At 40.4% G+C, this 13,874-nt stretch overlaps 1 protein-coding gene across 2 annotated transcripts in view; it reads left to right on the plus strand.

The window, feature by feature from the left end:
• Positions 1 to 13,874, plus strand: part of Corn (microtubule-binding protein cornetto) — a 45,939-nt gene that overhangs the window by 4,716 nt on the left and 27,349 nt on the right. The gene's annotated exons all lie outside the window — the stretch shown is intronic.

Below are 13,874 nucleotides of genomic sequence, written 5' to 3' on the forward strand. Positions count from 1 at the left end.
TTTGGCATTGAATTAAGAACTTCCACATGTAACAAACGCAAGAACGAATGTTCCTTTTCTTCCATTAATAATTTGAAAATTTTCGGAAGCGTATCGACATTTTTCAATTACTTTACTTTCTCTCTTATTTTAAATGATACCTACACGTTTTTGTCACAGATGCATAACATTCCCAGTCTGCTAATTAACATGTGAGGAATTGATTGTAAAAAGTGTAAGAGGAACAGTGAAGAGTAATTGAACAGTAAAGAGTAATTGGGTTCGCTAATTTGCATACCGAGGAACCTGTATGGTAGAATATTTAATAGGCTCGTTTTTTCATTTATTACATAAAGCCTCGTTCGTGGGCCAGGTTTCGCAATGCACCGCAAGTAGGGCATAAGGATGACCATTACGTAATCCATGAAAGCGAAGTTATTTACAGATTGTATCGTTTATTTCGAAGGCGGTTTGAGGCCGTCGAATATAACGACATACCTCGCTTTCAGTGGAGCGTTCGAGACCCCCCAATTATTTCACTCTTCAACGCAGTCGTTCGAAATTAAAAACAACCATACATACTGGGTGTCTGGTAGGATCAACAGAAATCATCGTCGATGAAAGTTAATTCGCGCCGGATGACGCCTAAATCACCTTTTAGATTCTTCGCGCTTCTGTCTTCAAATAAATTAATAACAAGCCGTTCCGAATAGTTTTACAAATTTCTCTCTTCAAATGTACTGGGTTGGAACGAAAGTTCTTCGCTTTTGTAAATTAAAATTGAAAGCTGAAATTCAGATATTTATTCAATAACATATTTACCATTCTGTTCTATTAATTTTTGCCATTTTCGAGGTAACTTCTCGTGTTATTGAATAAACATGTGAATAAATACCTTAATTTTATCCTCGATTCTTAATTTGAAAACGCTACGAACTTTCTTTTCAACCCAATATGTATAGAGGACTATAACTTTGTTTCTCTTGCAGCTCAAAAAAGAAACTGTAGAGGAAAATGTTGCATCGTTTAAGTTTATTGTTGCACTTGCAAACCGCAATTGCACTTGTTTTTTTCAAAATGGAACCCTACGCGTTTGTTCATGTTAATTCATTCCTCGTATGATTCTCGACAAAAAAGTGTTTTGTGATACAATGTCGAAAATATTAGTGTTTCACGAGATATTAAAAATTGTATTGAACGTTAGCGAATCTCGAATTTACAAAATTTTGCTCGGCATCGATTTTTGTTTGAATCTCGATTTAATCGGCACAATTTTTGTTCGAATCTCGATCGCGTGCACACGGGAGTCGAAATCAAAGCCGATGGACGGCCAAGTCACATTTTCTCGGTGTGTTTACTCTGAAAAACGCATTCCGCGTGCCGAGCGAAGAAATGACTTTCGTGATTGTCCATTTTGCGCGCGTAAATCACTCGCGCTGCCGAGCAACTGGGCCAAACACAAGACGAACCAGTAAAAACTGTTCGTCGCGCATCGGTTGGATGTGTCAAAATTCGTTCCAATTTCTGCCACGTTTGGTCATTCATCTATCGCGTTATATGTACTCATTTCCAGCCTCACCTTTCACTTTATCCGCGTTTGCTTAGGTTTAGGATGTACTTTTCTCGCCTGTACTTTTTGATCACCCTGTAGAAAGAGTATTTAAACTGTTTCTACATTTCGATCAATTGAAGTTTGTTTCTTTCTCTAACAATTTCGATAAGATGACAATAATGCACCTACGTTGTGAAATCCTTCCACTCGTTTTGATCTGAATTCCAAAATGAAAAATGGTGGATCATTTTGACCACTCTGATAGTTCTAACGTGAGATACTAGTATTACGTTGAGGATTTTCGAGTCACCCAGTATACAGCGATAGAGACATTAAGGAAATCGGTAAAGCCTCCTTGCAGGCCGCTCGATGCGCTCAAACATTATGATCTGGAACGGTAGTTTATAAACTCCAGTTACTTTTCATTTCTCTCGCGGATCTTCAAAGCGTTTTATCCACACGATGTGGAATCTACGCTACCACGCGCGGTGTACCAAAAATATCGTACTTCCTTGAAAAGTTTGAAGTACCTTTTTCCTTTGTGAAAATGTTCTCCGCGAATTCATTGAGGAGTTATAAACGAAACACAATTGGAGCGCCGCTACAGCAGAGTGTGGCGTTGGTATTGGCCGAGCAGGAATTCGTCCGCTGCAGTCGTGTTCCGATTGGTCCGCGTTTTTCGTTAATAACTTCTTAACGAATTCACGGAGAAGATTTTCGCAAAGGAGAAGGTTGCTGCAAAAAGCTTCAGGAAACATCTACTTCGAGGAAGATAGAATATTTTTAAGACACCCTGTATATACAAAACGCGAGAGGTTCGGATCGGAAACATGTCGGGCAAATTGAATTCGAATCGGGTGGCGGCTCGAAAGTCTGCTGCCGCAGCCGGTAAAAGTGGAACTTTCTTTCATTCCTCGTCGATGTCTCGGCGGTGTGCATGTGAACGGGTTTGTTTAATGTTTACACGGGACCGGAATAATTTACGAGAGCTTCTGGCCCCGCCGCGCCGGGGCTTTCCCGCTTTTAGCTGGCCGCCAGATCATCGGCAAGGAAACATTGTTCGCAACGTGCACCCCCGCATGTGATCATCTATGTTTCTCTTGGCTCGGTTTCAACCCACCTTTCTTAACCACATGCTCGCTAAAACGTATTCGTGCGGCCAGATTTTTTCACATTTTATTTACTAGCAATTTTCTAATAGTCCTTTCAAGATCAAATATTAGAACCAAATTCTCGATAAATTGCTCGTTCAGCAGCAACAGCGATTCCATTCGATATTTAACAAATTTTTAGAATTAATTTTCTTCCGAGATCATTATTTAAATGAAAATAATAAAAAGATCAAATTCTCGATAAATCGTTCATTTAGCAACAACAGCGATTTTTCATTCGTGATTTAACAAATCTCTAGAATTAACATTGCGTAACATCTTTTCTTCCGAGATTATGATTTTAAAGAAAATAATAAAAAGATCAAATATTATCATGAAATTCTCGACAAATAATTCAACAAATTCGGTAAACTCGGTTTAACTCGGTAATTCAACAAATTTCCAGAATTAACATTACATACTCGATGCGCTTGTTTATTCGGGAGCATTTTGACAAATGTTACAGAACAACGACGTCCACTAATAATGAATAATAATAATGAAATTGTGAAACTCCGGAGAAAACGTTTCTTTATTAAATATTTTGCAAGACTTGGCTTGCTGTCTGCTGTCTCCCAGTCAGGCTCGGCTGTACTTGGGTTGTCGATCGATCGGTAGTAGAAACAGTTCTGTCTTGTTGTGATCGCGTAGAAAATTAGGAAAAGCTCGGAGGTAGGGGTGGTCTTGGGAAATTGGATATGATTGGCTGGAGGGTGTGTTTTTGACGGTGGTGGAAATAGCGGAATTAGGAAGAGTAGGAGTAGAGGTACTTTCGGTTACTGACGGCTACGGTTATAAAACTATGACCTCGGTAGGCTAATGCTAAAAACGGTTCTGCGTGTGCTCGCCAGCTGCGTGTTCTGATGTTTTGTCGAATATTCTAAATTACGGTTATTTTTTGGGTGCGCTATTCGTTCTTTATGACGGTCCCGGTCGTTATGTCGCTAGTAGAGGTAGGTTAACCTTCACGATCGTGCGCTTGTCCCTTCGCAGAGGGTTTTACAACGGAACAGAAATAATAATTGATAATATTCGAATTACATACATACATTGATTGAATAGAAATGCATGAATCGGATGACAACAAATTTAATGAAAAACCCGAGGAACTATATTAGACAAATTACCTTAGATCGTGTGCAACGAGAGAACAAGCCTAGTCATGTTCCAAGTATAGTCGTCGGGGCTAATCCCGTGTCTCGTCGGCTTCGTGGATTCGTGTCCACGCCTAGGGGCGTAAAATGCATAAAATGCATCGGTTGCACCGTGTGCCGGGCGATGGTCGTGGTGGGGTTGAGAAAAGATCCATCGTCCGTGGCACGCTCGAACAGCCTGTTAGAATAATTAATTTATGGAAAGCGAGCGGGGCGTTATTATCGGGAGAGACGAGAAAACCGTGCAAACTACAAACCCGTCACGTGGGACGACGTTGCATCGTTCGAGTTGCGTGACGTGGGCTGCATTTGAATATATCCCAGTGTGCACTCGATGACACGGTGACCCTCCCTCCGTTCCTCTTGTCGCGAATTATCTCATTAATTCTGGACGATTAAGAGTCTGATCGAGTTTTTTTCATACAAGAGTCTCGTGCAGTTTTTATTTCATGCAAAATAAAAGATGCAGGATAATTGTGTGAATGTACATTTGTTGTGAATATACATAATCGGAAAACATTTAAAGAATTTAAAAACACTGTTGCAACATTTGCGACCGAACAAAATGATCAATTATCTTGTATCTCTTTTATATAATATAAAGAAAATGTATTTCCAGCATTTGTGTAATTGGATTCTGGTGATCTATTGTTTTTCTTAGTAGAATGAAAAACATTTAAAACCTTCTTCTGTAGAGAGAGAGAATTTGCGTTTGTTTAATGGTACTGTGAAAAATCGGACATTTCATATTTAACGACCTAATAACATGTGACGATGATAGCGAACATGTTAGACCAGGTGGAAAGTGATTTTTACGATTCAGTTCTCGAATGATTCCCGCCGCGTTAATGCATCGTAAATCAGCCTGTTGTGCTCGGCAAGAATGATCTTGCCGTTGGACGGCACGCGGAATCGTCTATTTTGATTGGCCACGTGGGTGATGAATAAGAGTGCCAGAGGAGCGTTGTGCCTAACCTGGCCTAACCTCACCTAACCGAAAGCAGCCCCGGTAAACGTCCTCTGCAGAATGCAGAGTAGCCAAAGCCAAGCGAACTCGCGTTTCTCCGTTTGACGAACCGGAGCCCTTCTTTTTGCCCTCCCGCTTGCAGAAACCGCGACCACGCTCGGATTAGGCCACTTCCCCCTTCTCCCCGATATCTCTCTCTCTCTCTCTCTCTCTCTCTCTCTCTCTCTCTCTCTCTTGCGCTCGTCCGGCTCGCGGATATATTTACCAGTGCCGTTCAAATCATTCTCCGAGGCCTGACCCGAGCGCAGACATCATGAATTCAAGCTGTCGTTGATCCAAGATAACAGAATATTCTTGGGAATCGAAGGGATCCACTGTCTGATCCGTTTTCGGGGCACCGAGGGATCGTTGATCGACTTCTTCGGCTGCGATCATCTGCTTCGTACCAAACACTGTAGCTAGACCCTTTATATCTATTGTATGCCTACATGTATAACTATAATAATGTATAACATAATAACTATACCTTAACCAAACGGTTTAAAGGAAATTAATAACATACATATTCATTAGCCTCTGTTTAGAATCTTAATCACTAGACACACTAGACTGTGGATCTTGATACAAATTGAAAATTGTCTGCATCGATTGCAAGAAATAGAAACTAAATTGAATGTTACTTCTTCCCTTAATGATTTTAATAGAGTAGAAATCATATATTGACATCTTGAATTTTTAAAATTTTCCAACACTTTTGAATTTCATCTACTCAATTTTGTTATAAATAAGGGGTTGGAAAAGATTTCGAAGCATCTTTAGAACACAGCCATGCAAAAACCCGTAGACAGGCTTCCGGTCGGTGAAACGTTGAAAGCGAATTTACGGGTGCATAATCAGAGCCGTAAATGGTGAACCAGTTTTTCAAAAATCACGGAAGCTCGTAGGATCTTCGACAATCGTGTATTTCTCTGTCAAAGCATTCGTATCTACTTGAAAGACTCGAGGATTCCTCGGAAAACAATTAGTCCCGCTTGTCGGTCGTTTAATATTGCTCGCAGACAGGTGCAATTAGGGAAGCCGGTGCTTTCACGATCGCGACAATGAAGTGCCTTTTCGCGGGACAATTGGATACTTTCGCGGGCCGGTCCTTTACCGGCACGCATAATCGAAGAAAGTGACTGTGGGAGTGCTATGCGCGTGCTCGTCCCTCGCTTTGTGTTCTACTCGTGGCACTCGGTATGTAATTGCGCGTTGTTCGAGGCTTGTTGGCTAAACTAAACAGCATCGAAAGTCGTTTTTATCTTCACAGGATGTGTTGATGCAAACAGACCGAGATCTTTTGACATTGTATCGCCACGAGTATGTGAAGAAAGTTCCTTTGTAGCATTTATGGCGAATACATTGCTCGGGGCCCTTGACAAAGTAAGGGCCATGGAAATGTGTTGTATACCAACAATACCAACGTCATTTCATTCTACATAGATACCAGGCTTGCTGCTTTTCATCCATAATAGTATACAAACTCATGATTTTATCCTTGACTGGTCCTCAAAATCTGCCACATCTTCGATCTGTGTCCTCGCCGCATCATATTATGTGCATAGAACCTTTGCCTGGCCACATCATCCTCAAAACTCTGACCTAATCATTCTAGCCCTTACAATTCCTAAATCCCCACCATTCAAGTTAGATTCTCCCTCCTCCCAAGCAGTGTTGGGCAAATTTTATTTTAAATAATAAATCAACGTGTCATTTTAATTGCAAATAATAACTAAAAACTTTAATATAAAAGTAATTTAAATAATTCTAAAAGAGATCTATTTATTACTTCTAATTTGCAAATAAAAGATTATTTATTATTTGGATTGTGGTGGAAATCAAATACATAAATAGTTTTTGGTCTGCTCTTATTTCTTGTACATATTTTGTATATACAATGAACACATGCGCGCTTTTTTGTACATAGCAGCATTTTCAGGTATGTATACCGCCAGTGGACGGGCCCGTCCGGAGGGCCTAGCTGCCTATTAAAAAATACAATTCAATTTATTATTTGTCAATACAAATAATAATTGAAATTGTATTTGTAAATAACATATACTTTATTATTTTATAAATAATTCATTTAGACTCGCTCAAATAATAAATAATTATCTTTGCTTTTTATTCGAATATCCAAATAACAAATAACTTGTTACTTAAATTTTCATGTAAATAATCATTTATTTAAATAAATTTATTTATTGCCCCACACTGGATATACGACATCGGTTAAATTGCATTATCTTTTTCAGCCTTTCGAACTTATTTTCTCTATACTATAGAGCTCAATTAATGTATAAATGTATAAATTAAAGTTATAAATTAATTAAATTAACTTTAACCGTACAGGATTTATGTCGATGGTGTGTGTTTTTCCGATACACCTTTTCATCAAAACTGGAAAAGCCCGGCCTCTTTGAGTCGATGTCACGATCAGACGCTGCTCAACGACGCATGGGCGGTCTGCAAATAGCTCGGAGGAGGTCCGTTCCGAAGGAAGCTGTGCCAAAGGTTTGCTTTTTTAAGAGGCGACACGTGGGGACCGGGCATTTTTATCGCGGAACGATAGGAGACGTCCAGACCTGCTAATAATAATCGCGTTCCACCGACGATAACGAACATAACCCTCCGTTACAATTAATAAGACATTTTCTAGATTATTAACCCATCCCACATTTCTCCACGACGATGTCTCTTGATGTGCTCATTGACGTCAAATAAACACAATGGAAAGATGAATAACACTGTCCAACATCAAGTTCGTTCAACAATTACGAATCTGCCCTTGACGAAACATGATTTTGTAAAAAAAAACGTATTCTCCAACTTTAAACAAATATTGTGATGTTATTATAAAAGATATTGAATTGATCTTTGCAGCAAAAGATTCTCTAGACTTTCCCAAAGGCAGTGGTATCCAATATTAATACATTATAAATACTTAAACATGTTTAATTAATTAAAATAAATAAATAAGTAATTGTTGAACATGAAAAAGGTTTGATTTTGCTAGACAGAGTAATTATACGAAATTACGCGAAAAACAGACCCACAAGGGTCGGTCTTGAGCCTTGAAACTTTCTTATGAGCGAAAGAGGTATTAATACAGCCTCCGACAACGCTGTTTGTCATTTTCCATCCATCGGCTATTAATATTCTCCCTGCTCCTGGGGGAAAATACACACGCTCCAATAAAATCGCTCTGTTCTCTCTGGAATCTTCAGCTTGCACGCTGTGGAACCTCTCTTCCCTATGGAAAAAGAGAACAAGTGTCGGACCTCCAGTCGATCTCGTCTTCCACCGACCAAAACATTCCGCATTTAACGCTTCCAGATTTACAACGCGCGTAAATCAGTCTGGATCTGGACTGCGTCGCGTCTCAAGTCTTCCAAACGATTCTTCTTCCTCGAAATTGACTGTATGTTATCCAATTCTAGTCCGTTCCAATGTCATTCTGGGAAAACTATCGTCGAAGAATGTGTTATCAGGAAGCAGAGTTAGGGCAAAATTTTATTTAACCCTTCACTGCATGCTTTTTTTAATTGGGATGAGAAAATTGAAAGAAGGTCAGTTTTTGTGTTCTATTTAAGGGAAAAATATTAAAAAGAATTATCATTTTATCAAATGCGATAAAAATGTGTAGAATAGTAAGAAAACACATTTTTAGTTTACTATATACCAGATTTGTTAACTGTATCAGATATGATACACCATGCAGCGAAGGATTGAATAAACATTTCGAATAAAGTAGGTTTAAAACCCCACTTTATTCGAAATTTTTATTTAAATCAAATTTTTGCTAACTCTGTCAGGAAGAACGCCGCATGTGTCACATACTGTCACTTTCGAGATATTGTCGTTAAAAGTTTTCATCACTAACGCTTTGACATAGAACATCGGTTGAATTGCATTATCTTTTTCGAGCATTTCGAATTTGTTTTCGTAAATCCTGTTCAATCAAGCTCAATTAATGCGTAAGCTCAAATTTTTCGAAATTGCGGCATTTTTCCTTGCAACCACAGAATTTACAGGTACCATTCTAAAAACATCAGACATCTCTCTCAGACATTGAAACAAAATTGAGTACAAACGAATTGCTAGACTGCGGATTTTTATGCATTTATGGTTTCTGAAAATTTAAAAAATGCCAGAATATATCCTTCGACAGAATGTAGCCAAATTTTGATATATTTCAGATCTACAATTTAACACTAAACCCACCGAGCACTAAAAGCGATTAAAATGTTTTAGCATACAAAAACGACAAGGCTCTATTTACTTAGATTTCGTGCAATTTTTATTACAATATGTGCTTGGATAAAGAAATGTATCGAATCAATTTCCATGTAAGCAACTTCATAATTTCAATAATTATGAAATGAAAAATATAAAACTGGTCATTTGTTCGGCAGTGTTAAAAATCCTCTCGAAAAATTGCAAATTGCATAAACTTCCGCAGTCTATTAATTACATGCAAAAAATATTCTCTTTAATGTCCCCACATAATTCATTGATTGTTAAAATGCTCCGGTAAAATTTTCTGAAGGGATTTAGCGAAATCACCCGTACGTGACACCGGCCGTCAGGGTGCATTAGGCGGGCATAAACGAAACGAGGAAAATTTGATACGGGAACGTGTTCGTTTCGTTTGCGGGGCTCAGTGTGTACGTTCCTAATTAAATTCGGCCCCGTCCCCGTCGCAAGGGTTTAATAAAACCGCAGGAGGGGGATCGATTTACGTCACCGGACGCCATTTATGCGATTTATACGATTTATCCGTCTCTCCCCGATATCTGGACGGTTCTAGGTTGGTCGTCCGAAAATTCTACACACGAAGAGAACAGCGGGGTTGACAAGAGAGCGGATTTATCCGGATCGCAGTTGTACACATTGCCCCCGCCAGCCCCCGCTGGCCCCTGTGACTCCTATCTTGGCCCCCGTCGAGCACTCACCCTCTGTGAACCCCACGACGATCGTGCATGGGGATCTTACCCCCACATGTGGCCGTCATTGAGTCATCGAACGCGTGCAACAGAAATATTAACGCTGCTCGTAGACTGTGCGAAAATAACGGCTGTTCACTGGTCGATACGATTATCTCTAATTTTGTTTATATTTTATTATCGAGGCACTCGATTGATACGTTTTATTTTATCGATGGAATTACGAAAATTCTATCGACATTTTCTAATAGTCAGACTTCAAATCTTAAAACGGTAAAGAAATTGATACATAAGAATATGGATCTATCGTAATTTAAGAAAATCGAATAGAAAAATTGATATTTTTTATTTTTTCGATGGAATTTTCCCAATTCCATAATAGTCAGACTTCAAATCTTAAAGAGGTAAAGGAATTGATACATAAGAATTTGGATCTATCCCGTAATTTAAGAAAATCGAACAGCAAATAGCTGTGTCCAAGGTCGTAGTATCGAAGCTCATTTCCGCGGATTCCGAGTACGACGGAGGGTACTATGCAAGAATGAACTATGGAAGGTATAGCGTCAGACTGGTTAAGAATAGATCTTCATTGGCGTAGGTCAGGCAGCCGAATAGTAGTCTGCTCGAGATGCAAACGCACCGAGATGCTAAGCAGAATCATTCCGAAACACGACCAACAATAAAACATGCTGCTAGCCTAAGCGAGAGCTAGCCATTTGCCCGGAGATATCCATTTCAAATAGAACCTGGAAATCCGGGAAGCCGATACCGGAGATCTTACATCCTGGAACTGCATTTGCCATTTGTACCGTTCTACCGAGACTTTAGCATGCATTCTCTGTGATACTAATGTTCTAAAAACATACCAGGCAATCTGGGATCGTTGACTTCGGGCTCGAAATATTTTTCATTTTTTTTTTATATAAATTTCACATAGAATGCCGATCCATTTGCATTCATCGTAAGGAAAAATGGAAAATAATGTCGCAAAGGCACTTCGTATTTCAATGATTTGACTATAAACATAATAGTATAATAACAACAACAAACTATAACTGTTTCTGTTATTAGACATGTTTTTAGATTAGACTTTAGATTATTTGTGGGGAAGTTGATCTTCGTAGAAAATTTTTAAGGACTTCGCAGGCTCTGGTCCAGGTCATCGTCTTTCTCTAGCGATCTTCTACGTCCTAAACAAAGAGATATTTCCCATTGAATGTTTTCCAACAGAAAACACAACCTCGCTGGGTCACCTGGCAGGCCCTTAAAGTACACTTTAAGATCCCATAGACATACACTATAGACCTTCCTACGGGTCTCGGTCCCCTAGCAGCTAGACGACTATGCGTACTGCTACCGATTCTGTAGTTTCAGAATGAAAAATACGCGCTTCCTGAGCAAACTCCCGATCTTTTTCCTACCTGAATCATCGGTTAGCAAAGCACCTGGTAGTCCCCTAAACACGATCTCCTTCAACGCTACTTCAGCGGGCCAATTCAAAGAGACCTTCCATGCAACCATTGAACTTGAGCAACAAAACCATAAACCCTGGCAAAGGCCTTAGGAATTTTCTTGCATCTTCGAGACCCATACTTTCAGGTGAAAGTTTTCCAATTTCGACTTAACCTAGCCTCTACAAAGTTAACCGTTTCAATTGAAGCTTTCATTTCTGCTACTTTTCGTTGAACGTTTCCTTTCCACTGTACTACGTTGAAACTTCGTGCAACTGCCGAGGGTAGATTGGGCTTAAAATGCAAAGATCTCTGCATTTTCTCTGCTCTGTGCTGTATATACATTTTCTTCGTGTACAGAACGGCGATAAACGTGTCAATTTTTCGTTGTCGCCTCCACATTTGACGCGAGGAAAGCCGCGTTAGTTATTTCGAGGATCCAACGAGTTTCCCTGGAAATTACATGCTGGGATCGCGATCGCGATCGCAAGTAAACATCCAATTACCTCTCACGACCCCCCTGTAACTGGGAACCGAGTCGACTGGAACCGAGAAGCAAAAGGAAGCTGCGGTTAGGTCCGCCCACGCTCCGGTCAGACCGCGGAGAATGATTTTAACGAGACGGTAAATATATCCAGCCGTTGAATGGAACGAATGGCAAGCCGGCACACGAGCCACGTACATACTAGTGTTGCGTTCGAGCGAGCGTGTTCCAGCCGATGTTTCTGGCCGAGAACCCGACAAACATTCGGTGGAACACACTTGTGCACTCCATCAGTCAATTTTGAACTCCACTAGACCATCCAAAGCAGTCCAGAATTATGAAACACCCAGTAAATTACCAAAATAGGCACTTAATACCCTCAGTGGGTCACTATGAAATGTCGGATTTCAAGTAATTTGTAATTTGATCAGTCATAGTTCTCGTACAATTTCAGACCGAGTCTCGCTTGTGGTAAAACAACAAAGTACTTCAAATTAAATTGACTATCTTGCGAAAAGTAAACCAATTGTTGTATACCAACGTCATTTCATTGTAGATAGATATCAGGCTTCCTGTTTTTCACCCAAAATATTATACTAACTTATGATTTCTTCCTTGACTCATCCTCAAAATCTTCCTCATCTTCGACCTCTGTCCTTGCCGCTTCATATTCGAACCTTTACCAGTTCACATAATCTTCCAAACTCTGATCAAATCATTCTAGCCCTTATAATTCCTAAATCCCCACCATTCAAGTTAGATTTTCTGTTCTCCCAAGTGCATACTCATTTCGTTCGACTCTGTCGTAGACTACTGCATATTCCGCTAACGTACAATTATGTACGTGGTCTGTCCGGAAAGTATCCGACCAATCCTTCATTTAGCCCAATCCTTTCCGAAGAAAACAGAAAAGAAAATGTAGCTCAATCGGACCAACAGTTCCTCAGATCAAAATTCCTAAGTGCGGCCTGTTTTCGCCAAAATGGGCAAAAATTGCAAATTTTGAAGGCCTGTAATTTCTAAAAAAAAATTCGAAACCGGCGAAATGATGAGTTAACCCCCCCCCCCCCCCTAATTTCACACGGACTACAACATATGTATTTCATTCAGAACAATCGATTTGGCGTGGAATGACCCATAAGCAAAGGTCGGATACTTTCCCGTGTTTCCGATTAAGTTCCGTTGTATCTGACGAATAAAATACTAATTAACGGAATATACAACACAATGAACTAAACCGGTTTCAATGTTTTCCCGATCGAGATCCGAATCGAGATTCCCGAAGAAATGTAAAAGCGCAACAAAGAGTCGAGCGAGCGATGCACTTTTGGTCGGTAAACGTGGCAAGGCCGAGTGCGCTATGCATCTCGGAGGAGGAGGAGGAGGAGTACGAGTAGAAAAAGTCTCGAAAAAAGAACCGGTGCAGAGTCGGTGGAACAATGCCGGTGGAAAGCAGCCGCCGGTCGGCGAACAATGGTTTACCCGCGATGGAAAATAATTATTAGCGGAGAGGGCTTGCCGCGCCGCCAGTGATCGCGATTGTTAGATATACCGAGAGACTCCCGAGAGCGTGTAGATTCGTCCTCCCTCGCTTCTTCTCTCTCTCTCTCTCTCCTCTCTACTCCTCTCCCCGTGGCCCCCGTCCGGTCATGAATTATGCAAAGTACTTTCCGCTCGTATTATCCGCAGCTATTTTCTGAGAGAGCGCGCGCGCGTTGTTCTCATCGTCGCGTCGCTGGCTGTGCTGTTACTCTCCTGCTAAACCGTGTGCTGCGGAGAAAGCGCGCCGAATTCTTGCTCGTTGCCGAGATTCGAGATTACGCTTCGATACGGTGCCACGGATCGAGCCTCCGTAACGTTCTGCGAGCAGCATGATCGAGCCGCACGTGATTCTTATGCAAGAAAACAGAAAACCCATTCGCCGCGCACTGGTCTATTTCGAGCAAATGGGTGCCGGTTAATCCCGAAAATGTTCGTGTCATGGAATCGTTTAATATCTGTTCTACCGACAAGTTGATACTCGGCTGGACCTATTCGAAAGATCGTCGACCTTGACCATGTGATATTTTAGAACAGTGGTTCTTAATCTAGGGGTGCGAGAGAAAGAATTTGTTTTATGTATTGCCTATTTAATTCGTAAGATGGAACGGT

Source organism: Lasioglossum baleicum, chromosome 7, assembly GCF_051020765.1.
Source record: "Lasioglossum baleicum chromosome 7, iyLasBale1, whole genome shotgun sequence".
In the NCBI taxonomy this organism is placed as follows: Eukaryota; Metazoa; Arthropoda; class Insecta; order Hymenoptera; family Halictidae; genus Lasioglossum; species Lasioglossum baleicum.